Source organism: Primulina eburnea, chromosome 2, assembly GCF_022965805.1.
Source record: "Primulina eburnea isolate SZY01 chromosome 2, ASM2296580v1, whole genome shotgun sequence".
Lineage (NCBI taxonomy): Eukaryota > Viridiplantae > Streptophyta > Magnoliopsida > Lamiales > Gesneriaceae > Primulina > Primulina eburnea.
In genome coordinates, this window is record NC_133102.1 from 11,793,389 (window position 1) to 11,805,474 (window position 12,086).

General features: G+C 36.8%; 1 pseudogene; it reads right to left on the reverse strand.

Annotated features, from left to right (window-relative positions):
- Positions 1 to 1,767: 1,767 nt before the first annotated feature.
- LOC140824590 (uncharacterized) lies at positions 1,768 to 5,262 on the reverse strand (annotated as a pseudogene).
- Between the last annotated feature and the right edge of the window lie 6,824 nt (positions 5,263 to 12,086).

A 12,086-nucleotide genomic window follows, 5' to 3' on the forward strand; every position in this document is an offset into this window, starting at 1 on the left:
TGTGGATTGGAGTATTGAGCAGATACGCCGGGACGAGAATGGGGAAGCAGATGCTTTGATAAGTTTTTTGAAAATATTACCCGAACCCTCAAAAACTCTCCCGATTCGATAAAATTTGCGTATCGGATAAAAAATAAAATCCTGCAGGTAAAAATACTCAATAAAATCCATTTTTGAAAAATACACTTAAAAACACTGCATAGTGATTAATAAAAATTAATACCTTCATAAAATAATTTTTCTGATAAATCATCGGTCTCCATTCCTCGTTAGAGCGCGAAATGCATCTAGAAACCCTAATGCATGAACTTTTAAAATAATCATGAAATGAATCCTATTCTGCAATAATTATGCATTAAATGCATAAAAATAAATAAACACATCATTTAAATTAAATCCTAGATTGCATGCATTCAAGTTACGTAAATTAAATTTCTCGAACCTTACACAGTCTCTGCTGGAGACATGGCCGGCGGTAGGGAAATGGTATGAATGATCTCTAAGAGATATGAGACAGCTCCGGCAGACAGAGAGCAGCTCCTCGGACTCATGGGCCTAATATCTCGACTCATTAGCACCCAAGTAGGAACATTGTACACTGCCACAAATATAAGGAAAAAAGTCGCACATCGACTAACAACTATATCTTTGGCATAGTGGTAAGCGTTTGATCTTAACACAATGACATATGCAAAGTAACATCAATAGTTAAATAAAAAATGACCAAAAATGTTAAAAATCGAAAGATATAAGACAAAAACTGAAATTATACAACATAACGGACTAAAATCTTAAACATATGCACATAAGACAAAAATTACAGTTTTCCTGACTAGATGTGTTATGGCTCGCGATGTAGTTGGCAAGATTTCTTTTTTATAAAGAGAGATGAACAAAAATTGTAACGTCCCAGATTCGACGACTGTCCTCACTGTATCAAGACGAGTCTTTTCAGCGTGCTTATGTCTTCACTCACACGCACCCTAGGAAACTTCCCAGGAGGTCACCCATCCCAAAATTGCCCCAAGTCAAGCACGCTTAACTTTAGAGTTCTTATGTGATGAGCTACTGAAAAGAAGATGCACCTTCGTGATATGAGTAGTACCAATCAAATCTTTTAAGCCCTCTTCAACTGTACAGTCCATTACATTGAACAGTCTCGGAATCCCTCTCATTCTCGTGTGGGTCGGTTCATTCATGTTCCCTCCACCTAGAAGCCTGCCATGAGCCGCTCATTGTCCGTGCAACTGATGGCACCGGCGTTCACCCCCCGCCCTCTTCAGCCCCGGCCTCACATGCCCACCAGCTTCCGCTTGGTTCGTCCCCAAACCACACCGTACTAAGAGAGAACCTGGCTCTGATACTACTTGTAACGTCCCAGATTCGACGACTGTGCTCACTGTATCAAGACGAGTCTTTTCAGCGTGCTTATGTCCTCACTCACACGCACCCTAAGAAACTTCCCAGGAGGTCACCCATCCCAAAATTGCCCCAAGTCAAGCACGCTTAACTTTAGAGTTCTTATGTGATGAGCTACCGAAAAGAAGATACACCTTCGTGATATGAGTAGTACCAATCAAATCTTTTAAGCCCTCTTCAACTGTACAGTCCATTACATTGAACATTCTCGGAATCCCTCTCATTCTCGTGTGGGTCGGTTCATTCATGTTCCCTCCACCTAGAAGCCTGCCAGGAGCCGCTCATTGTCCGTGCAACTGATGGCACCGGCGTTCACCCCCCGCCCTCTTCGGCCCGGGCCTCACAAAAATGAAGGTCAAAATGCCTTTAGAACGCATATTATTTTCATTTTTAGAGGTTAAGAAGACACAAACACATAAACCCCAGCCTAGCAATCAGGCAAACAACCAGAGCAAGAGACATACAAATAACACAAACTCACACGCAACACAACCTAGTTGGCTTGTATCACTTTTCCGCCTGCCTCTGTCGTCTCGTCTCCAGCAATGTGCACGTTCTGAAATTGGTGAGTAACCTCATCGGCCGGTCCATCTACAACTACAGTCTCTAGTTCCGATAGAGGACCGATATGCCATATTCTAATAGTCCCATCTTCAGATCCTGAAGCATAAGATTCGCCTCCCAGAGAGAAACACACACAGTGGAATGGACCATGGTGCCCCTTGTTGTATCCTGCAGATGATCAACACATTTAAAAAGTAAAACAAGAAACAATCAACGGAACATAAAATGTTGATTACAACCAATGACCATTGTGAGATTGATAAGAGTTTCTCAAATAATTGCATTTTTAATCAGTTTTGCATTGACTTACTTCCAGGCCCTTCTTCTATGGTATATGATAGGTGGATATCTTGGTACCATATTTTTATAATAATTAATTACTACATAAAACGCGGCAGTCGGCAGATCCATAAAGAATACAATTTTGAAACATCAAATGTGCATTTCCAAATGCCAGTGTTGTAAATGGTGGTAGGCCGTGGTTAGGCGGTTGAAATTTTTTTATTATTTTTTTATACATAATTATATATAATTATGCAATATATGCATAAATTAAATTGGGTGATTGGGTTGAATATCATGTTTTGAATAGAATGTATAGAATGTGTATAATACATTATTTTAAAATTTTGTTGACTTTTGACGCCTAACAACCCACCTCGGCTCACCTTTGACCGCCTAATGCAAAGGAGGTGCGGTCAATGGCCGTCTCGACCGTCATTTAGAATACTGTCAAATAAAATTTACATAGAAACCTAGAGAAATAGTGGAAATCAAGAAATTGAAAAAGCAAAGAAGAAAATGTTTTGATGAATAAAGCACCAAAGATCTTACCAACTTCTGCACCTGTGTGAAAATCAAAGACATGAATCCACATGTCTTCTCCACCAGCAATGAACTTATTACCATACTTCGGCTCCAATGAAGCAGATTCCACAATGCAGGTAACTCTTTACTAATCCATAGCTGGTAAAGGAAAAAATGTAGATATTTGATAACCAAAACAACTAGAAATAGCTTTCTTCGTTTATTTGATGATTAGACATATTGGCATACTGATTTGCATCCCAAAACTTGACAGTTGACCCATCAGGAGTTATTATATAGCAGCCATCTTGACTCACTTCGGCACTAGTTACAGAGGGCTTGGTCTCAAGCGTTTGAACAATCGTACCAGTTCTCACATCCCATAACTTGGTGACAATAAAATGATAACGACTAGGTCAAATGAACATGGAAAAATAGAAGACTTCAACAGAGTTTTACAAGAGACAAATTCAAACAGAACAAAAAGCTTTCTGTGAATATAAAGATAAACAGAATCTAAGGGATGTCTACAGACCTCTCCCCTCCAACATCAGTACAAGAACCTAAGATCGATTGATCACTATGGAGCCAAGTAACGGTAGAGACAGAACCAGGGGCCTTTTCAATTTCCCTTGGCGTTGCATCAGGTCGATTTATATCAAATACACGAAGAGCTTTTTCCATCCCTCCAGTTAGCAGAAAGTGGGTATCCTGAAATTTCAAATTCTAGATTGGTGAGGTCTATACATCACACTTTGAGCTGCACCAAATAAATTTTCTTGCTAGCAATCAAGCCAATAGACAAATGGGACAAATTTTGTACCAAATTCCTCGAACCAGATACAAATGAATAGTAAAAGTATTCACAACATGTTAGGTTAATATATTTGGCGTACCTCTGAGAAGGCACATGAACGCACTATGTGCTAGTGTTCAAATGAATTCAATTCATCCCCAGTTAATGCATCCCATAGTTTCTTGCAACCAGTCGGTGCAAAGATATAAAACAGAGCTCATCCATTAACCAACAAAGATAACATTTTGAATAAGCTTCTACTTGACATGCTCAGTGGACAAGATCAATCAACACAACAAAGATGGTGGACGATTTGGTTCACCACATACGCAGAAAAATCAGCCGATGACGAGGCAGCTCGAAGAGCATGTTTATCCAAGCAGCAAATCCACACTGCACCTTTATGACGTTGAAATGTTCCAACCCATTCTCCAGTCTCTCTGTTTCTCAACATGGGAGTGGCATCTGAGAAGGAGCAGCCATTAATATTACATAAATGAACCAAAGATATCCAGAGGTGATTTTTTATGCAATCATTTTTTAAATTGCTGCAATTCCACATAGGCAATGCATGATATCTTGTTAGACCTATCCTACCATTGCCAACTTCTCCTACATAAAAGTGTTGGGAGGTCTCAATACTCAAACTGTAACATATAATACAAGGGATCAGTCCATCAAAAATGTGATCATTTATGTCATAGTTACAAACGTTGGGATAGTGCAACACCAGTACACCATAATCAAAGTCATCAGTTAAATAATGACTCGCAAATTACAGGTCTTAAATGAGAAACAAAACAATGGGGCCTAAGGAAAATACTGTTAAAATTTCTAAGTTTTACGATATGCCCAATTTTCTATCTATTTCTATTAAATAATAAACCAAAATGTCAAGAAATGCCATGTAACATAAGCCCTTCCACTGCGTGGATCTTATGAAATCACCAATCTAGATCATAAAACCAAGAGTACCGAAAGAAGAACTCAAAGGGAAACATTAGCCAACAAGATAGGAGATTCGTAATACTTATTTGACGCTTCGCATGTTGTGAAATTGACCCAGGACGCTTTAAGACTCAAACCATAATATAGGTTATATTAAGCAAAAAAAAAAGATGGTGATTTCAGCTTACCCTTTCCAGCACTGACAAGGAACAAACCATCAGGTGTGACTGGGCTATAGAATACATCGACCACTGGCCAAGAATGACCATGGCAAACCAATGGAGCTACAACCTTCTTCTTATCCATTATTCACCAGCTCAATATATAACCCTAAAAAAAATATATCAAAAACTCTTCCCTCCACAGCAAAGAAAACCTAAATCCCAAATCCCAATTTTCCAATTTCATTGAATCAACATACTCCTTAAAATTGGACATTAATCAATACAAAAAAAGACCAATTACCCGCAAAAAATTAGTCTTGGTTTGATTTCTCAAAAAGACAACAAAAGTTACCCTTTCAGGTATGAAAAGAAGAATGACTGGCTATGAGAAGTAAAATTCTACAACTCTGACATATATGAAGTAAAAACCAGCATCTATGGTATATTGGCTGCAGTGGGAAACCCCAATTTCTAGCTAAGTACAATCGCTTGCAATTCTCCACGGATCCTCAACTCCTAACCATAATCAGATTGGATTCACAGCTTAATTTGCTAGAATTACAAGGAAAAAAATTAAAAATTGAGAAACTCCATTGCCATTTATAGGGCTATGCGCAAGAAGCGACGGGTAACAACAAAGACATTTTAGTTCTTATATTTTTCGATTTGCAATTTTAGTCATCAACTCAATCCTTAAAATTAACATGATTTCTACCCTCACTGTTAATTTTAATGAAAAATTAAACTAAAAAATGTCATTTGACTTTACCCGTTGTCAGCTGAGTTTGTGTTAGTATAGTAGTAATATCATAATGTAAAATTTAATTATTTCATAAATTATCAAAATGAGCTGACATTTTAGGTCAACCAATAACACACAATAACCCGTCATTATTGGGCTGGGGACAAGCTATCTTGCACATTTTCCGATTGACGTTCTACCAATACAACTTATCTATTTTATGTGACGGGACATGCCGATCAGCGAGCTATGCAAATTTTGATTTGAAATTGGCGGGGAGAAAGCGTGGCCGACCGCATTTTGGCTGGTCAGGATTACCAACTCAATCAACTTATTTTATATGGCAGTATGTGACTACCCACGAGTTATACTAATTTTAGGTTGAATTTGAAGGGGGCGAGCCGTGATTACCAAACGAACCCACCTATTTTATGTGACTGGACGAGCCGCCTCGACGAGTCCAACCTATTTTGTCAATTCTATTAAAAATATATCGATTGCAATTTTCCAAACACCAGAATTAAAATCAGTCTTTTGGATGTAGTGTGAGAGTACTACATTTATACCAATATCTCATAAACATTTTTTTCATTTCAATTTTTTTAAAAAAATTCAGCGTGACTTTTTTTTTTAACTAGGAAATACAGCTATGAATATATGCTTGTGTATCTTAAATTGTCATATTCGCCTTCTAAGTATTAAATATTTGATTGGTTTTATAACCCTTTTTAGAGTACTACATCTTATCTTATAATGAATAATTTTTTTTAAAAAAATAATTTTAAAAAGGGTAAATTGCTTATAAATCCCCAAACCCAAACCTAAACTCAACTTTACCCAAACTCCCTACACCTCAAAACCTTTCTTTAAACTCCTTAATATCTTAAAATAGACAAAAATACCCTTATTCCTATTTTAAATCTAATTGATCCTCACGTTTTCGAAAATGGTATCAGAGCGAAAGGTTAATTAATTTCAAACACAAATTTTATTATTACTAGTAACTAATTGTATGAGAAAGAGAATTTTGAAAAAATTATGAATCCGAACTTCGGTTCGAGGAAAATAATTTACAAGTAATATTCCAATATTTTGGAATATAAACAAGTGCATCTAACTATTGTTAGATATCAGAAACAGAAAGGGAAGCTACTGCACTCTCAGGTAAAATCTCAAGTAAACTTATGATTCAAACAAATAAGTTTCTGGAGATAGTTTCAGATTCCTCTAAGCTCTCTTCAGATCTTAGGGAAATTCAGAAGATAGTTGAAACGTCTGCCCTTTTTATCGCTTAACAGTACTAGATTTTTTTTTAAAACCTCACATAGCATTCGGCCGAACCATAAAATTTCATAAAATATTTTTGACATCATTTTAAAATAAACAACCAACTAACAATTTTCTAAATCTAAAAATAACATTTGAACAGTATAGCACATACTATAACCTCTCAAAAACCAATCATAATCATGATAAAAGTCATAAAATATTTTAACATAAATCATAACATATATGTGGAAACTAGCGTCGGTCCTCGGGTCATGTGCACCTTCAGTCCAGTCGGATCAACCATCAAGACCTCCATTAGCATTATCATGATAACCTGCATCCATCACACCTAGTGAGTCTAAAGACTCAACACACCATAGTCTTTATAACGAGTAATACATAATACAGTCAACATATAACGGTGAAAAATACTTGTACTTAAAATATCGTTTTCATGAAGATGCATAAATTTAAGAATAAACATTTTCGTAAATCTTTTCATGATGCATAAACTTTTAAATAAAAACATTTTCATAATGATGCATCAACTTTAAACATAAATATTTTCATGACATGCGACTCATAAACCTTAACATTTTCCTTTTTCCTCCATCATAACATGTCATAAACCTTTTTCATGATCGTAAACATTATCTTTTCCTTTATTGAATTCAGATCGTTAATTGTGACTTTCCTCAATCCTCAAAGGTCGATGGTACCATCTACATGAAACCACAGTACTGGGCGGCGGGGACATCAGCGACATAAAATCGTCAACTGAGCCTTGGCCTATCCTCAAATATATCCTCATATCCTCGTATCCTCATTAGTCACAATTACTTCACTTTCATCAACGTTTCATATTTTCCTCACTTTATAAAACCATGCTTAAATATCATTTTCTCTTTTGAAACAAGAATGTACATTTCCTTTAACGTGATCGTTTCCTCATAAAAATCCATAAACATTTTAAAAGAGACCTTTTTAGCATATAAAATCCATAACTTCTTTAAATACACATTTCAACATCAAAAACATTTAAAATATGCATTTAAATCCTAAACCTTTTAACATAATAAATCATAACCTTTTAAATAACATTTGACGTAATAAATCGTAAACATTTAAAATCCATGTCATAAAAGTTCATAACACTAGAAATAATCATATTAGCACATAAAACAGCATTCAGAGCACTGCCATGACCTTTACTAATTTCAAGGTGTAAAAAGACCGTTTTACCTCTGGACGTGACATTTTACGATTTTGACTTTTTTCCTTGATTTATTGACTCTAACATGTCCCAAATAATTATTTAAGCTTACATGAATTTTTTCGTAATTTTATTTAGCTTAAATAATAGACTTTTTCATTTATCTTTAATTAATTGTTTTGACTGTGTTTTAATCCCGAAAAATCCCAAACTTTAATATAAAATTCCTAAATTCAAAATTTAGTCTTTTTATATTATTTTAGCTTTTATGAACCACGACTCGACCCCCGTGAACTATTTCCCAATTTTTCTTTATTTAAAAACCTCATTTGACACCTAAACTTTGACCCCGAGCCAACTTTCGATTTTCACGAGTTACCCCCGAACCATGTTGGCCCAAAACTTGCCCAACATCCTAAATTAACCTCCTGGACCCTAAGTTCCCCAAGACACTGACCCAGACCATAAAAACGAGAACCTCCTACATAACTCCATGCTGGCCGAGAATTCTAAAGGTGGTAGGACTCTTCCTTTTGCTTCCAGGACCTAGCCGACGAGCCCAGGCCCCGCACCACTTGCCCTCGCACCTTCCTAAGACTCTAATGCCTCATCCTAACCCAGCCCCAGAGCCCTGGACCGAGACCTTAAGCCCTGCAAGCCACCCGAAGCCTGCACGCTTTTTGTCAATTCTCGGGTAGGAGTCCTTGCGTGCAAGGACTCCTCCCTGCCTTACGATCCTGCTTAACAGTCCCTGGCCCCAGCCCAGGCCGAGCCAGCCCTCTCCCTTAGTGTGACCCGATCGCCTTAACCCCCAAGGCAGAAATCAGTACCTGCGTGTTCTTTTCCTTCAGTGGTTTTGTAGTGATCTAGGCGTGAGTGTGTGGTCCTAAAACATGCATAAACCACTCTTGATCTTACCTTATGTCATGGCAGCCCCTTAGCTACACAATATACAAGTTTTTGAATTCATAAATCATGTTTTTTCATGCCTTCATTCCATGTTACGAAAATTATTAAAAATAATCCATGTTTCCTCATACATACAATGATTCAAAACATAATATGATATGATGGATGAGAAAAGGAAGATTTTGGTGTGCTTTTGCATTAAATACGCTCGAATATGCGTTGACGAAGGAGAACGGGAGACGCATTTGGCTTGATCTTGCTTGCCCTTCCAAAATTTCTCCTAGCTTGCTTGTGTGTGCACTGCCGTGTGTGGTATGAGAGGGGTGGGGGAGAGTTTCAGATTTTTCAAAGAGTGAGGCGTGAGTTTTTCTTTGCAAGACTAGGTTTTAATGATTTTTAAATACCAATTAATCAACTAAATAAACCTTAGGCCTATTAAGCCCATAATTAAGCCCACTAGTGCTAATTAGGATTTAATAAAATCATGGAAATGGTTTTGATGCAATAAGTTCGTGAATTAAATAGCCGGATTGCTTAAAAGCTCGTATTTTAGTTGAAAATCCAACACCGATAAAAACTACGTCCCGGCGTATAAAATCACCTCAAAACTCTTTATTTTCAAAATTATGAAAAACCATCATCCATATATTAAATAATTAAAAACAATTATTTAATAAAAATATTTTACATTATTCAGTCATCGGTCCCCGTTCCTCGATCGCAACTCGAATAACCTTAAAAATTACATTTTAATGCAACAATGTAGAAAAATATATTTTAAACATGCAATTATGCACAACATAATTAATTAATGCAATTTAAACATTTAATTAAATACAAGAGAATTTAATAATTGCATGTATGTGGTTCGCGTGGACCTTTAAATTTTTCGGGCGTTACAATAGTACAAAATTATGGCAATATGTTATATTTTGTACCTCAACGAGTTGAGAAAATCCTTGAAACCCATGAAGAAATTCTTAGAATATTAAAGGATATTCAAAAAAGAATTCAAAACCTAGAACAACAACTAAGTTCTAGTAAAAGAACTTCAGGAGGATGGTTACCACCATCATTTGTTACTGAACCCCTGTTACATCAAAAAAGATAGGCCAGAGTGGTGTCAAAACCTTTGACTGAAGAAGAAAAGATGATCAATCTAATTAAGTCTGTTTCAGAAAAGAAATTAATCTGAGGACAACTTTAAAAAGGATTGGTCTGGAAGATCTACAAGAGCTTGCGGAGTCATTCGCAAATCTCAAAGTAGTAGATCTAAATATGAACACAGCAGTAGGTGACACACCACCTGCTATAACCTGGTCATCTTCTCAGGAACCACCAAGGGAAAGTATGGGAACTCATAATATAAATATGAGAGAACCTCAAACAGATTTCCATACTGGTGGAGAATCACACCCAGCGGGAACAAGGGCAAGGAGAAATCAAATTCTTTTGCACCAAACACCTTATGGGAAAACTGTTTTGGATCCTATACATCCTTACAGGGTTATGTTTAACCTTGATGTATTAGATTTCAAAAACAGAGAAGATCTCATAGACGATTGGACATTTGCTATGAGAATTGCAGCAGGAACTCTTGATCTCAACAAAGAAGGATTCATTAAACTGTTAGAAATGAGTCTTATGGGATCAGTGAAAATTGCTTGGGACATGACTTCATTAGACATGAAAGAGTCAGTCCTAGCTGGTGAATATCTTAGTGAGATCGCTGAAAAAATGGCTACCCTATTTAAAGCACATTTTATAGGGGTAGACTATTTCAACAGTCAAGATACAGAGAAGAAGAAGAAATATACTCCAGCTCTGTATAGTCTGGAATTACATGATATATGTTTGGTGGATGAATACATTATGTTATTCACTAAATATAGATGGAATTCAGGAGTAGAAGAAGATATAGTTATGCAGCTTTTCTTCGTAAAATGCCAAGTCCCTGGAGAGAAATGCTCATTAGGGAATACGTACCTAGAAATCCAGATACGTTGGCACGAAGAGCCTCTTTCCTCCAAGGAAAGTTGGCAGAATGGTGTCACATGGCGGCATTACAAAAGAATTACAAACGCCTAAGGGGTATCAACAAAAGAACTCCTTTGTGTTGTAAAGAAAATGACCTTCCAACAATTATTGGAAGTAAACCACAAAAGCATAAGAAGAAAAGTTTCAAGACTCATCCTTATGCTCGAAGTAGAAGAAGTTCTTGGAAACCAAGAAAAGTATGGTCTAGACAGAAAGCCAGATCTTACAAATCTGGACAAAGAAGCGGAACATCAAGAAGTAGGATATCATCCCAAGCATCGAGTTCATCTCGAAGCACTGGAAGAACACCTACGAAGAAAATTTTCAGAAGAGCTCATACTCGGGTTAATGAAAGTTTCAAGGACTGTAATTGCTGGACATGTGGCGCAAGAGGTCATATATCGACCAACTGTCCAGAAAATGAAAAAAGAGGTATTAAACGCTTCGATCCTACCCCAGATATTGAAGAAGCAATTTATTACCAAGATCTTATTCAAGTATAACGGTTTGAGGATATTGCCTCAGATGAAAGTATATATGAAGAAGAAGTCTTAAGTCAGGAAGAATCTGATGGAACAGAATCAGAATCTGACTGAAGACAAGGTGTTTCAACACGAAGCACATGAAGATCTGTCTGGATTTTTCAGCCAGACTACAATATCTCATAACATGGTTCAAAGAATCATGAGAGAAAATCCGAGTCTACAGAGATATCAAGGTTTCTCTGCAGGACAGGTAGAAAAATTCTTACGAAGTCTTGGCCTAAGAAACAGAAAGCATCATCTAATCTATAAAGTTTCTAGAAGGGAAATGACAATCCCGATGGAACTAACAGGAAATAGAATGGAGATGCAGTTAATTCTTTCCGAAGAAATTAAGGAGGAATTACAAAAACTCAAGATAGAAGTAGCAAGGACCATGTCCTGGATTCATATCGGAGCCATCCAGATTATGATAAAAGCTACTTTCAAAGAAGAGATAGATTCGGCTATTGATATTGCTATATGCGATAAAAGAATGGGGAATCTACAAGATTCAGTACTGGGAACAATCTCAGGAAACCTCTGTGCAGGAAAGATGGTAGGAGTAATCTATCCAAGGATAGTCTACAACCTGGCAGATCGAGATTTCAGCCGAGCTTTGACATTGCATCAGAACTTCAAGGAAAAAAGGTTGATGAAAGAAGGTAATAGACCATATTCTATTACCTATCAGATT